The sequence below is a fragment of the Narcine bancroftii genome, chromosome 3, assembly GCF_036971445.1.
Source record: "Narcine bancroftii isolate sNarBan1 chromosome 3, sNarBan1.hap1, whole genome shotgun sequence".
Lineage (NCBI taxonomy): Eukaryota > Metazoa > Chordata > Chondrichthyes > Torpediniformes > Narcinidae > Narcine > Narcine bancroftii.
This window is the reverse complement of record NC_091471.1, coordinates 364,665,036-364,680,003: the sequence shown is the minus strand read 5'-3', so window position 1 is coordinate 364,680,003 and position 14,968 is coordinate 364,665,036. Positions and strand designations below refer to the sequence as shown.

The 14,968-nt window shown below is 40.6% G+C and overlaps 1 long non-coding RNA gene across 16 annotated transcripts in view; it reads right to left on the bottom strand.

Moving 5' to 3' along the window:
• Positions 1-14,968, bottom strand: part of LOC138759553 (uncharacterized) — a 596,266-nt gene that overhangs the window by 199,694 nt on the left and 381,604 nt on the right. For 13 of the 16 annotated variants that reach the window (XR_011354926.1, XR_011354930.1, XR_011354928.1 and 10 more), the window contains one exon: positions 12,273-12,439. This is a non-coding gene — a long non-coding RNA (uncharacterized lncRNA). Of the gene's footprint in view, positions 1-10,361; positions 10,428-12,272; positions 12,440-14,968 lie in introns of those variants that run through there. The other 3 variants (XR_011354924.1, XR_011354933.1, XR_011354932.1) reach the window with 2 other exon arrangements.

Sequence of the window (14,968 nt, the reverse complement as noted above, 5' to 3'; positions counted from 1 at the left end):
TTATGTTTCAAATGTTGTCTGCTGATGAGTGATGTGTCACACTAAGGACAGTTTGTATACTTGCCTCGGTAACCATAAATATCCCTATTAATTCCTGCAATAATATAACATTGACATTTATAGATTTTTGGCATCAGGGGATGCAAAGCGTATGAGATTGGGGATGAATATTAACTTGAACAAACTGAGCCTCATCTTGTACAAGTGCAGCGTCGGTTTGCAAGAGTAAATTAGCCAACTTCTGTTCCCAATTTTTAGATTCTGATTATGTGCATTGGTTCAATAAATAAATGTTCTTCTGTTCATTCGCTGCTTTAAGAATGTCTTCCCTAATGTGCAAACTCGCTTCATAAATGTGTTCTTAAATGGTAATGACTTTGATCTTGGAATTTGGGTGTATTATCAGTTGCTAATCAGCTGTAGATTTGATGGATTTCAATCCCCTCAACGGTTGTAAACAGAAAGAAAGAGAAAAAAATATTGTTCTTCTCAGCTTCTTTAAGTTAATACACTTGAGTCAAAATACAGATTCCAAAATGCCCACTTCTGTAAAACTTGAACATAATCAGATTTAAACATTTTTGTCTGACTGGTTGTCACCGTTTCAATGACTAGTTTACAGTCCAGGTCCCGACAGTGCACGACACTGGAACTCACTCATCAAAAGTTATGAAGAATTTGAGCAAGTTTTCACCAGCATAATTGGTAAGATAATTTACAGACGCAGAGCACGTCTTCCATACTTCATCTCAACCTCTGGAAGGATCTTGGTGGGTATATTTCTTAACCTTCCAGTAGAATGACACAGATTGCTAGCCAGGACCTCCTGGCTTGTGAAGAACAAAACAAAGAAAATCAATAGCTGGTAAGCGAATGGTATGGATGTCGTATGTTACACAGGAGAGCATACAATTTAACGACAGAAAATTGAGTTTTATTGGGCAACTGAAATAAAGATCGGGTCATCTTTGCTGACATTTTGCGTGACGTATCCTTAACAAGAGTCTTAGGATACAAAACATCCACTTAGAACCCCTCTGATTGAAGAAGATTACTCCAGAAAGCATGCAATCCACATACATTCAATGCACGTAGTCCATTGCAAACAAACCCTTCCATCATTGTGACATGAAGTCAGTCAAAGACAAAAATAAACAGTTCATAGTATTGCATACATGTTTGTCACTTCTTGAATGCAAACATATTTACGCAACGTTCTTCATTATTATGTTAGTTTTTAATGTTTTAAGATTATTATTCCAAAACATACTTAGTTCATTTTCTTGATGCTAATTCCAATGCATCTAACAGGGATAGGTGTAAAAGAAAATTGCAGCAAACCCCCACCCAGTATCTGGCACCTATGGGGCTTGTCAGACGCTGGATAAGTGAATTTGGTGGTTACTTGAGATGGTGTGTTGTGTGATTAGCGAACTAGCCGCGAAGGGACGTCATTTTAAAACTTTGGTATTTTTTACCTATTTGTTTTCTGCGATTTTTCTGCTGGTTGCTTGAATTCCAGATAACGGGAATTTTACTGTGCAAGGAGGAAACTGGAAAATTAAAATTTCTCATAGAGCAAAAAAAAAAATTCTTGGTGGCGTAAGGTAAAAACATCATGAGATGGGACCGGAGAAGGAGTCACCCAGTACTAAGGAGTAACAGAATGCAGATGTGACCTTGTCCACTCAAGATAAGCTTGGCACTAACAAGAATGATGTGAGCAGACTAACAGAGAAGGGTAGCAACAGTTTATTCATTGGACAATGTTTCTTTGGCTTGGCTTCGCGGACGAAGATTTATGGAGGGGGTAAATGTCCTCGTCAGCTGCAGGCTCGTTTGTGGCTGACAAGTCCGATGCGGGACAGGCAGACACGGTTGCAGCGGCTGCAGGGGAAAATTGGTGGGTTGGGGTTGGGTGTTGGGTTTTTCCTCCTTTGCCTTTTGTCAGTGAGGTGGACAATGTCATGGTATGATCATTTACTAAGTACGTATCCTGAGGTATAAAAAACACCACTTGCTGATAACGGCAGAATGCGCCTTCTCCAACTAACACTGTTAGTTGCAAGTGTTACAATCCGGCAATAAAGAACAAAGAACCTTGATTTCGACTCAGTCTGGTGTCTGACTCACTCATTCATGAACAAAGCAGACCTAACAGTGGCTGTAATTATACAAACGTTTCCCACTGTCACTGGACTCCTGAAGTACAAAATCAGATTCGTTTTCATTTGCAAACATTGGCCCATTAGTATTGGCACAGTTTTACACCCTACGATTACATTTTCCTTTTGTATTATGGTGACAGTCACTTTAGTACTTTCAGAGTTATTTTAAAATAGAATATAATATAAATAGAATAGAATATATTTAATCCTTAACTTCCAAACAACAGATTAATTATAACATAACTCAATGTGAAACTAAGGCTAATTGGTTGGTGTTTCCAACTAAATTATCTGATCCTTTGTTAATTATATGATTGCCAATGGTATTAGTATTACTTGAGTCAATAAAAACAATAACATGCACTCAATTTACTGTTGCAATAACCAAATTCATTATTACAATTTTATGGCCTTACTGAGCACATAGTAACATGACATTTTATAGGACATTTGTACTCAAAAGTAAATCTAAACCATGTTATGTTCTGAAGCTATTTCTAATCAGTCTCTTTTTTGAACAATGTTATTACAAACATAGAATATTTTTCACTTGGTAACAAATCAATTATTATTAGTTCTGCCATTTTGAGGGGTGGGGTTTTTTTGCGCCCACACTGATTTTCACATCAGTTGAAATACCACCAAATAAACAAATGGTTGTCAGATGGTTCTCTTTCTGTTGTTTATTTTATAATCTCATTTTTACTTGGCTGGCATGGGTTACTCAACAATAATGTGTGTAAAAATAGTGTTTAAACAATAAACAGATGGTGGTTTTTCATGACAAATTGTGGATGATGTGGATGAAATATGATGTAGCATGTTTACTGATAAAGCAAACTTTAATGCAGTGGTCCTCAACATTTTTTCTTTCCCCTCACATACCACTTTAAGTAATCTCTATGCCATAGGTGCTCTGTGATTAGTAAGGGATTGCTTAAGGTGGGATGTGAGTGGGTTGGGAAGGTTGAGAATTGATCCAATTGTTACTGAAATATTTTGCTTCATAAAAATTGCCACTGGCCCATTTCCTCTGGAATTATAATACCTTGCACATAATGAATCAATTAGGTACAATTAAAACAGTGGTCTTCAAAATGTTTTCTTTTCACCCACATACCACCTTAAGCAATCCCTTTCTAATCTCAGAGCACTTATGGCATTGGGAATACTTAAAGTGGTATGTGAGTGGAAAAGAAAAAGGTTGAGTACCACTGATTTAATGTAAATTCAGAATAAGTGACAATCTTGAAATGCAGCTGGTGTAGAGAAAGAGTGCCACGAGTGCTTTAATTTGACATCTCGCCTTTGAGTAACTAAAAATGAGAATGTCCTGCCCGTGTCAGCACCATTATTTTGAGACGTTAACTGTCAGGTGGCCATCTTGGCCTTCTGATTCGGCTTTCTAGATTGAGACCTCAAATGAAGCCCAAGCAATCACCAGTACAGTAGTTTGTTGGAAAGAGGTAGCTGTTTACATGCACAGTTGCCAGACCTTGGATAGCACTTCAATATTGGCTACTTGTGAGGACGGTTACTCTGACAGGAAATGGCACAACTCCCAGCCAGTTCCTACCTGAACTGGCAGTCAGATTTATTTCTATCAAGGATATTGTCTCTGGACTAAAAGAACCCAATTGTTTCAATCAGACAGGCTCTTCAGATGCTGAGAAATATATCCCTATAAAATAAGTCTGGCCGCATTGCGCACTTGAGGTCATCACCATCATTTTAAGTCTGCACAAATATAATTAATATCAGCATCTAATAAAGTATAAATCCAATATAGACTCGAAGCCTGTTCGTGTGAGCTCAGCTGGTTATCCTGATTAAATTGCAGACTTTTCAGAGATAATGATATATTTGATTACATTCTGGGATGACATCTCCCAGACAAGACAATTCTGTTCCATTCAGCTAACAAATCAAACTACAAGAGATGCAAATCAGAAAATGCTGGAACAACCATGCATATCTGGAAAGAGGAAAAGAGTTAATGGTTCAGATCTGAGGACTGTTTTTCAGAGCTATGAACAAAGATCAACCTGGCTTGATCCTAAACCTCTCTGTAAGTTAACCCAAGATATACATCTGACTATTTGGGTAGCTCTGGGATTTAAAAGTGAGTTGACCTCTATTGAACAAGTAAATTAGAATAAAAATGAGATGACCTTCACTAAACTCAACAATGAGACCTGTAGAAGAGGGTGTGGCGGATAGTGTTATGCATTGAAAAGAATATCAAATATTGGGAATAGGCCAATTACTTGCAAGGAGAGAGGAGACCTGGATGTTTGAAGCATTGGGGAAGATTGTGACAACAGATGATGAGCAAAACCCATTTGTGGTGTCATCGAGTTGAGAAAGAATGTCAAACAATATCATGGAACTAATAACAATGGAAAGTTAGTTTCATTAATAATCAATTTTGATACATGATAAAGAAATCATGCAAAACTAAGGATGGGTACTCAGAGTGTGAGTGAGTAAACTTAAGTATGCCATTGCAATGGACATGCTCTAGTTGGTAATCTCTTGTACGGTTGCTCTTCATCGACTACAGCCCTCAGTACTATGGTTCCCTCAGATCTGGTTGAGAAGCTACAAACTCTAGGCCTCTGTACCCAGCTCTGCAACTGGAAGTCCACAATCAGTACAAATTGGAAACAACATCTCCGCCTCACTGATTTTCAACATTATCAAAATTTCACAAATCCTTGACCCTCTGGCTAAAGAAGATTTTCCTCATTTCTGTCTTAAATGCGTACCTTCTAATTCTAAGACTGAGCCTCTGGTCCTGGATTCACATCCACTCTATCCAATCCTTTCAGCATTTGAAATATTTCTATGAGGTCCTCTCTCATTCTTCTTGGCTCCAATGATTGCAAAGTATTCAAGATTCAATTTATTTTCATGTAATAAATGCAGTGTCATATTACACAAAATTCCCTTTGTCTGCTGCAAATGATCCTTGCAGCAAGACTACGATTATGTTTGGGAATAACTTGATAAATGGAAGTTCAGGTACAACCTTGATGAATGGAAATACCATTTGCAACTAAGAAGCATCAGCTAATGTCCTTGTTCATCAAAAGAGGATCTTACATTTTTCAGCTGCTCCCGTCGGGGAAGAGATACAGGAGGATCAGAGCCAGCACCACCAGGCTGAGGAACAGCTTCTTCCCACGGGCAATGAGAATGCTGAACAACCAAAGGAACTGCTCACACTGACCATTCGAGACTCTCATATTCACAAAACAACATCTATGTATTTATTTGATTGTACCAATCCTTGTTTGTATGTATGTGTGTCGCATCTGTGTGTTTTGCACCAAGAGCTGGAGAATGCTGTTTCATCAGTTTGTAGTTGTGTAGTCTGATGACAATAACCTTGACTTGACTTCTTAACTGTAATGTAATATTCTCTGCCTGTACAATGAAAATTGCTGAATCGGTATCAATGGGCTTAAAGTCATCATGGACAAAGTTCAACATACCCACCCTTCACCGTAAGAATTAGTTCCTTCTACTGCCAGAACAAGACTAAAGACTGTTCTGCAGAAAACCACTGAGACTTCTTCAAAACAACACGTGACCGCAAGTGAAATGGCAGGAGAATATGGGTGCACCATCAGTTTGAAGTAGTATGTAATTTTTAGTAGAAGTGAAACGAACAGAAACCAGAATCAAAATAACTCAGTAGCATTCATTAATTAGTGAAGTGCCACAACAGTCAGTGCTGGGGCCCAATCATTTACAATAGTTATCTGTAATGGACAGGCAGCGTCCACTACCTGGTGGCGCTGCTGCCCTCCTGTTGGAGGACACACTACTTGCCAATCAAGGTTAAAGACTCACCCCAAGCCATCAAGGTAACCCTTGCAATTGGCCCACCTAAATCACCAGGTGCTGCTGTCCAGGCAGCCCCGCCAGACTCAGCCCTGACCTTCACCCAATTGCCCCACCTAAATCACCAGGTGCTGCTGTCCAGGCAGCCCCACCAGACTCAGCCCTGACCTTCACTCAATTGCCCCACCTAAATCACCAGGTGCTGCTGTCCAGGCAGCCCCGCCAGACTCAGCCCTGACCTTCACCCAATTTCCCCACCTAAATCACCAGGTGCTGCTGTCCAGGCAGCCCCGCCAGACTCAGCCCTGACCTTCACCCAATTGCCCCACCTAAATCACCAGGTGCTGCTGTCCAGGCAGCCCCACCAGACTCAGCCCTGACCTTCACCCAATTGCCCCACCTAAATCACCAGGTGCTGCTGTCCAGGCAGCCCCGCCAGACTCAGCCCTGACCTTCACCCAATTTCCCCACCTAAATCACCAGGTGCTGCTGTCCAGGCAGCCCCGCCAGACTCAGCCCTGACCTTCACCCAATTGCCCCACCTAAATCACCAGGTGCTGCTGTCCAGGCAGCCCCGCCGGACTCAGCCCTGACCTTCACCCAATTGGCCCAGGTGAATCACCTCGACTGATCCCTGCACTTGCCTTTGATCCATTGGCCACAGCAGCCAATGGGGCCCAGCCTGTCCCGAGTGGTTTCCCCCGCCCCCACCCCACCCCCCCCCCCCCCCCCCCCAGTACTGCCTGCAGAACTATAAAGGATCCTGTGCCCCTTTGTTCTGCCTCTTTGGACTCCTCGTGGCATGTAAGTAACACCTTTGACACTGGGTTGGGGTGAGTGCCGAGGTTAGGTCACAAGAGCTGTGTCTGTACCGGTCAAGGGGTGGGACCATGTAGTATCACCTTGAACCTGACTGTTGACTGTGTGTTCATGTAATTTCCCCCACTCCTCTGTTGGCTCCTCCCTCGTTATCCAAAGTGTACATTTACTCCTTGAATACTGTGTGTGTATGTGTGTAGAGGGCATATTGACCCTGTTGTCCTGTTTGCATCCCTGAAATAAACGTGTGCTTTTGTCTGGTTCTTAACCTGTGGGACCCACATGAATCCGAACAACACTCTACATGACTTGGATGAAGGGAATCATGTGTCAAATGTGCAACTTGTAAGGTGGACACAAAAACACTGCAAAGGAAGACGAACAGTTTGAATAAATGAACAAAATCAGGCAGATAAGGTATGGCAAAATGCAAGGACATCTACTATAGAAAGAAGAGAGATAAAAAGCAAATTTAAGCTAGTTAATTGGAGTGAGACTGTCAAATGTGATGCAAGGCACAATAAAACTGCACCTGGAGTATAAATAGTGTTTTAATTTAATTACATTTAGCCATACAGTAAGGCCACAGGCCCTTCTGGTCCATGAGCTCGTGCCGCCAAAATACCCTAATTAACCTTTTGAAGGGTGGGAGGAAACTGGAGCACCCAGAGGAAACCCGCGCAGACCAATTCCTTACAGACAACTCTGAATTCGAACCTGGGTCACTGGCGCTGTAACAGTATAGCGCTAATTGCTACGCTCACCGTGTCTTGATCTTCATGTTCATTGCATAATATTGCAGGCTGTGCAGAGAGAGGGTCTTGAGACGAAAGTATGAAGAGAGGTTCTGCAGGATGGATGTTGGGGCTCTGTGGAGTTTAAAATAATGAGAGGAGATTTCAAAGGGGATGGCAGCGTGGAAATTGCAAGGTTTTTTCCCCTGAAGGGATTTTATAAAACTAGAGAGAATAATTTCAGATTAAGGAGCTGCTTATTCAGGTCAGAAATGAGGAGAAATTTCTTCTCTCAGAGGGTGAAGAATTATTGGAAGCTTTTTCCCTTGAAGTTGTTGTGGGTCAAGTCATTGAACATGATCAAAGCGGAGAATATAGGGATATCAGCAAAATACTCAAATATGGGGAAAGGTTGATCAGGTCGAGGTTGTCTCCACATTATTTTAATGAATAGAGGACCAGGTTGGGGGGAATTGCTTGTTTCTTGTAAACTTTTTGTTTGATTGCATGTTCTGCAATAAATCTCACACATCCTGATTTAAGAATAAATCACTTTTCATCTTACGGTCATTTAAGGATGGACAATAAATGAAATCTTACAACAATTTCAATGCATGGACAACAATAATAAAATGTTTTGTGCTATCAATTCAACTTTCAGGACAGAGTTAAACAGAATCTAGCTCCTGTATTAATTTGTCAGATGCCATTTCCAAAATGATTCCATTTTAAAAAAAATATTCATGGGATATCAAACTATTTTTCATCTAATCAATGAATGATACACAATTCTGTCTGGGAACATGACTTTACAAGCTACATATGAGAAGATTAATACATAATTCTGAAACTTAACGACTGGGGAAGAAAAACTGTCAGACATCCAATTGTCGTCCCAAATTGTATAACTGTCACTGATTTCTCAAAATATTGCTTTGAGAATACAGATTCATAATGAATTCTTCATTTTGGATTTATTATCTGTCAACCTGCTGATGTGTTCTGACAGTCAAGATTTTAACATTTAAGCCGTGTTTCAAATTAACTTGTGTGTATTTGATTTTTCAGAGTTTTGAGTTGGGCGACTTTTGATTTTCAGAATAACTTCCATTAAGTGGAATTTTCCCTGCACATCCGAGCTTTTGAAAGTGGATTTTTTTGGTTTCTATTTTAAAACTGACTCCCTCACATCGCTCACCAACCATCTCGCAGCCCCATCCACGACCATTGTTCAAACGTACATGGAGAAGTGATGAAGAATGAAATAGACGGCCTATGCATCGTGTTTTTAGCAGTTTATTCTGTGGCAGCATTGTTCCGAAATTCCCTCCACATTTCTCTCTAAACAACCCTCCTCAGTTTGAATCACTGGCTTTTTTTTACTGGTCGCAGTCCAACAGAGACTCTCACCGTTCTGTGGAGAACTCAGGATTATAATTCCGTACCTTATCAACCATTGGAGAATAGGGAGATACTTCCATTATTATCTATTTTTTATATACAGATTTTTTTTTTCTCTTGGGATTTTCTCTCACAGTCCTCCTGGTTTAGTTATTTTTCTCCCTCTGTGCATAATCCTCTCTAATAAGACCACGAGCTAGCGATACTTAGAGACATACAAGAACTGCGGCAATCCTGAGCAAACAACGAGAAGCGGGAGGGGAAAAAAAAGAGTTCCCAAGCCGAAATCTCGACTATCCATTTTTCTCCATGGCTGCGACCTGACCAGCTGGATCCCACCAGTTTCTCATTATTTTGCTGACTCTAATTAGTCTAACAAATTACGGCAACAACGACTTCCTTCAATGTACTGATGTAGCATTTTACAAGATAGGAAATGATCATTCAGGAGTGCTTACATATTTGCATAAAATTAGTGGCCCACAGAGGAAGGGTTTGTTCGAAACTCGACAAACCCTGCAATGGTAGATTAGAACCAAGCATACACATGTAATCAGTAAATTACTATAAACTTTCTTGTCTATTCTGAGAATTTTTCTGCAACCAAAAGCAAGCAATCAATAAAATGATTCATGATATATATATAAAAAGAATTAGTAAACCATTCAATCCCTCCAGTTCCGTTCTGCTGCTTAGCAAGATCCACTGTCTTAATCTTGTCTCAAACAACCTCTTTGGTCCTTAAATCAAGTCCTCATTACAGAATTTATTAAGCTTTAGTTATACCCCAGTCCCATTTGATCCTTGTGAACCTCAGTATTGTCGATTATTCAGTTTTCTTTTCTTTTACATATACATTTTGAGCATATCTGGATACTTCTAAAAACCTCCGATATAGAGTTAATTGATGTCTGTGGTGATTCATTCTAAAAGCAGTGAAACCAACTGCAATCAGTCCACAAGGTGAATGGAGCCTGTGCTTGGAAATATTTGCTATTAATAAGCCACCCTGCAGCTAGAGAATCTTCTTTACAGTTGTCACACATGGTTCCAGTGATGTAAGAGAGATAATCTTGTGATTTCACACCCCTGCCCCTCCCGATTTGTTGTGCACTGCAGGCGACAATTATTCATCTTGTGTGCTGGCCCCTTATTCCTTTTCCTGAACTCATCACCTTACCTCCTCTTAGCTGACATTCAACATCTGCCACTTGACAGACCTGATTCTCTGAATATGACCTCTTCGATCCCTTTGATTTGCATTTGCTTTTCTTTGTTTTGTACCATTAGTGAATTTAGACAGCTTGGCTTCTGTGCCAACCATCAGTTCAGTTAAGTATCATGTAAACAATAATAGTTCTCATCGTAGCTACTGACCTTGAGGTAATTACCTTGCTTCTTGTGTTCAAGGATAACCCATTGCCTCTTCTCCTTTTAAAGCAGCATTCATTTTATTCTGTTTATTTTAAATAAGTGCTCAATTTCACAAATACATCCTTTCCTTTTTTTAATATATCCCCAAATTGGGAGTTTAAAATTTTAAATTTAGACATACAGCATGGTAAACATACGGCCCATGAACCTACGCCGGCTGCCTGATCACACCCAATAACCTCAGTACATTTTAGAGGGTGGAGGAAACTGGAGCCCCCAACCCATGCAGATATAGGGAGGACGTACAACCTTCTTACACGGGAATCGAATCCCAGACCCAATCTTTAGTACTGTAACTCGTATGTCAACTGTGTCATTTTGGGACATTGATCATCCCACCAGTGGCTTCAAATATCTACAGTAGGTCCAAAGCTTTAGATTTATTTCCCTCGATTCAGGCAAAGAAAAGGGGGGGGGGGGCAGTTTGTGCTGGTGCACAGACGTTGGGGTCATGACGACCTCTTGCTCCACGAACCGACTGAATTTTGGCAATTTTGGCTGCGTTCATTCTGCCTTAATACAGACAGAGCCTAAGAAGAGATGCTCCGGAGATCAGGGAAGCCAGAAGGTGGTTACAGGAGGCTGAAGAATGGTTATAGGACTGCCTTGGGTCAGTGAATTGGTTTGTGTTTAAGAACTCAGCCGGGGACCTGAATGAGTACACCAGGGTCGTAAAAGGCTTTATCAAAACAGCTGTGAATGAGAGGGTCACAAACAAATCATTCAGGATTTTCCCCAAACAGAAGCCCTGGATGAATGATAAAGCCTGAATCACAGGCATTTAAGTCCAGAGATCCAGAACATTACACAAGGAGCAAGAACAACCAACAAAAAGCAATCTCCCCAGCGAAGTGAAGATTCTAGACGAGAATGGAAACAATGAAGGATTCCCGATAGTTTTGCCAGGGCCTAAGTGACATAACCTGGTGCTGTAAGATTTCAGATTTATTGTCAGAGTATATATGTGACACCACATACAACCCTGAGATTCTTTTTCCTGTGAGCCAGGCAGAGTTACCACCTATTGGAAATGCAATAAAACTGTACACCATGAACACATATAAACAAATGCAAACAACTGACTGTGCAATGCAGAGAGGAAGAAAAAGATACAAAAGTAAAGTGCAAAAGAAAGAGTCCTTCCCTGAGTCCCTGATTGAGTTTGATGTTGAGGAGTCTGAAAAGACAATGAAGCTTCATTGCCAAAGGAACACAATGTCTTCTACGTCTGATTTGACCACCACAATATGGTGTCATGACAAAGTTGTTGAAAGTGTTGTTGTCATACTGAGCCACACACTCATAAATGTAGAGTGAGTAGAGCAGGGGGCTAAGAACGTAGCCCTATGATGCTCCGGTACTGATCAAGAGATGTTCTTACCAGTGCTCACTGATTATGGTCTTGAGGTGAGGAAATCCAGGATCCAATTACAGAGTGGGGTGTTGAGGCCTAGGTCTTGGAGTTTGTGTATCATTTTTGTGAATTGAAAGCAGAACTGTAGTTGATAAAGACCATCTGAAGATGCTGGGTATTTATATCATTTATCCATTTTTAATTTCAGATTTCCAGCCATCATAATATTTTGTTTTATGGTCTCCCCTTTTCTTGGTTCAATACAAGGACAATAAAAATCCACATTCTTATATGAGCATGTTTAATACAAACTGCAGCTAAATTTCTTCCATGATCTCTCCCTCTACATGTTTTCCACCCTCCCTCCTTCTGTCCAATACCCTTTTGGACTTTCTCCAGCCTCTTCCCCACCTATTTTATTTCTTACCCCCTACCACACCTCCCTTGATATGCAAAATCACCCCTTCTTACTTCATTCTCAATGTAGGCTCCCAGCCCAAAACATTGACTGACCATTTCCATCCACAGATGCTGTCTGACCTGTTGAGTCTCTCCAGCTTCCCTTTGTTCACTGCAGCAGGCTTCAATCAGATTGCAAGGATGCCAAACTTTGTCCTGCTGCTTCACATTTAACGTTCTTGCTCTGCACCAGTACGTACACTTTATCTTGAGTTTCCAAGCTATTAAGAAAAATGCACGCAATCAAAATATTTCAAAACAGGTGTTAAAATAAGAAATTGTACAGCCATAGATTTAAGTAGTGCACTGCAGACTTGAAAGGATAAGGGTTGAGCAAGATATTTCTTCATAGCAACTCAAATAAATGGAAAGGAGAAGCATTCTGCTTGGGTTGATTGTAGTCAGTGTTTCATTTGGATGCAAGAACTAAGCAGCTGGAGTAGGCCACTCGGCCCTGCACCAATTATGGCTGATCTCTTAGCTCGCTGCCACTTTTTAAACACACAGCACAAAACCTTCAATTCTCCTTATACCAAAAATTTTGGATCAGGTCAGGCAGAATTTCACAGCCCTCTTGGTCAGCACAGTTAGCCTTTACTGCGCCAGTGATCGGATCGGAGTTTGTACGTTCTCCCTGTGTCTGTGTCAGGGCTCCTACCACCATTCGAAACGTACCAGGGGTGGAGGTTAATTGGATGTAAATTGGGTGGCACGGGCTCGTGGGCTGAAATGGCCGGTTACCACAAAGTATGTCTAAATTTAATAAATTTAAATGAAATATTCCAAAGAGTAACAGGGTTATTAAAAGGGGGTGATTTCAGCTGCACCAAATATTAACTGAGATCATTTGAATGTAAACAAAAGTGTGTCTCCAGAAGAGTTTTTTCAATCAGTATGTGTGCTTTCTCCAGAAGAGACAATACTTGACCTAATCCTTTGGAATGTAGCCAGGCAGATGTTTGAAGTCTCAGTGGACAAGTATTTTGAAAGGTAGTGACCTTAATACTATAAGTTTCAAGGTAGTTCACATGATGCAAACAAGTCTGAATTAAAGTTCAAAAGAAAACATATTGATCCAATTGAACTAAAAAAAATTCTATTATAATTAAATTGGTTAAATAGTATTGCCCCACTGATCATAAAGGACAAAGGGTTAGAATTAGATTCTTTAAATCCTCTAATCAGGCAAAAAGTAGGGAATAACTTCCCGCCATATTCTCTTTGGAATGATTGTCCCAGGCTTTGCCCATGAATGGTCACTTGTTAGAAGTAAATTTCAGTGCACTACCAGGTGGAGTGTGGACTGGGAAGCATAGTCTCCCTGTTGTCTCAGTTTAAGAATTGTCCAGTATTTACACATCTTCTTCATGAACAGCTGGGTGTTCCACAAAACCAGTTAGTCCTATTCACACAATACCCCCACTCCCCCCACCAAGTGATTTTACCACTCTTTCACCGACAACCTGCCTTTCCCTGGCCCAGGCACCGACCAGGTCCCTGATGGTGGCCCAGTGGTTGGTCATTTTTGAGTGTTTGTTTTCCACCCAAGGTCCACAGATTTTGTATTTGATAAGTCTGGTACTTAAAATAGGCACCGTCTCCCACTGGAATGTTCAGCCAGCTATTATCCCAGGAAGACCTAATTGGTCAACCACCCATCTTCAAGGTAACTTCATAATAGCGTAATATTCTCTGGGCTGTTATTCCATCTGTTCCCCTTATTGAATATTGGCAAGCAGCTTCTAATGTGATCCTTCATGAAAATTTGTTCAAATAGCCCACATTTATTTTTAACTTTGTGAGATTTCATGGTGAGCCATAATAATTTCTTTATGAGCTATATAAATGCATATTTTCCCAAATTTCTTTGTTATGCACCTTCCTTTCAAAACAACACCCTTGCATTGCCAAGACCTACAGTGTACTGTTGATCAATGGCACATTTTGCTGTACTCTATTCTAATCACTGTATTAATTACTTTTCAAATATTTATTTGGTTTCCTTATTGAGAAAATCACTCAATAATTTTAAAATTTAGAAATTCCACTCTATTAACAGGAGCTACACAGAAAAAATTACTATGGATCCTCACTTGTTTCTTCCTGAAGTCACAGTTCTACAGTGTGAAAACAAGCCCGGGTTTGGCCAAGTTTTTTTTTGTAGACCAAGCCCATCCCATTTGCCTGTTAAACACTATCTGCTGGGGGAATGAACAGATCAAACATCATCAGTGGGAGGAAAAGAATAGTCGATGTTTTGGGCCAAGACACTTTATCAAGACTTGATGAAGGATTTTGGCCCAAAACATTGACCATTTTTTTTTCTCCCACTGATGATGCCTGACTTGCTGAGTTCCTCCAGTAGATTATTGTCGGAGTACATGCATGACGTCACACACAATCCTGAGATTCTTTCTCCTGCGGGCCAGGCAGAATTTCTACTTATTGGTAGTGCAAAAAACCAATCAAGGTAAGATACATAAACAAAAGAGAGAAATGTAAAGGAAGAAAATGTAAACAAACTGCAATTCAGAAAAAAAAATCAGTAATAAATCATGTGCAAAGTAAGAGACCTTAAATGAGTCCATGATTGAGTTTGTCGTTGAGGAGTCTGATGGTGGAGGGGGAGCAGCTGTTCCTGAACCTGGTGGTGCAAGTCTTGTGGCACCTAGACCTGATGGCTGCAGCAGGAATAGGGCATGTGCTGGGTGGTTTGAATCCTTGCTCCTCTCTGACAGCAGCATTACATG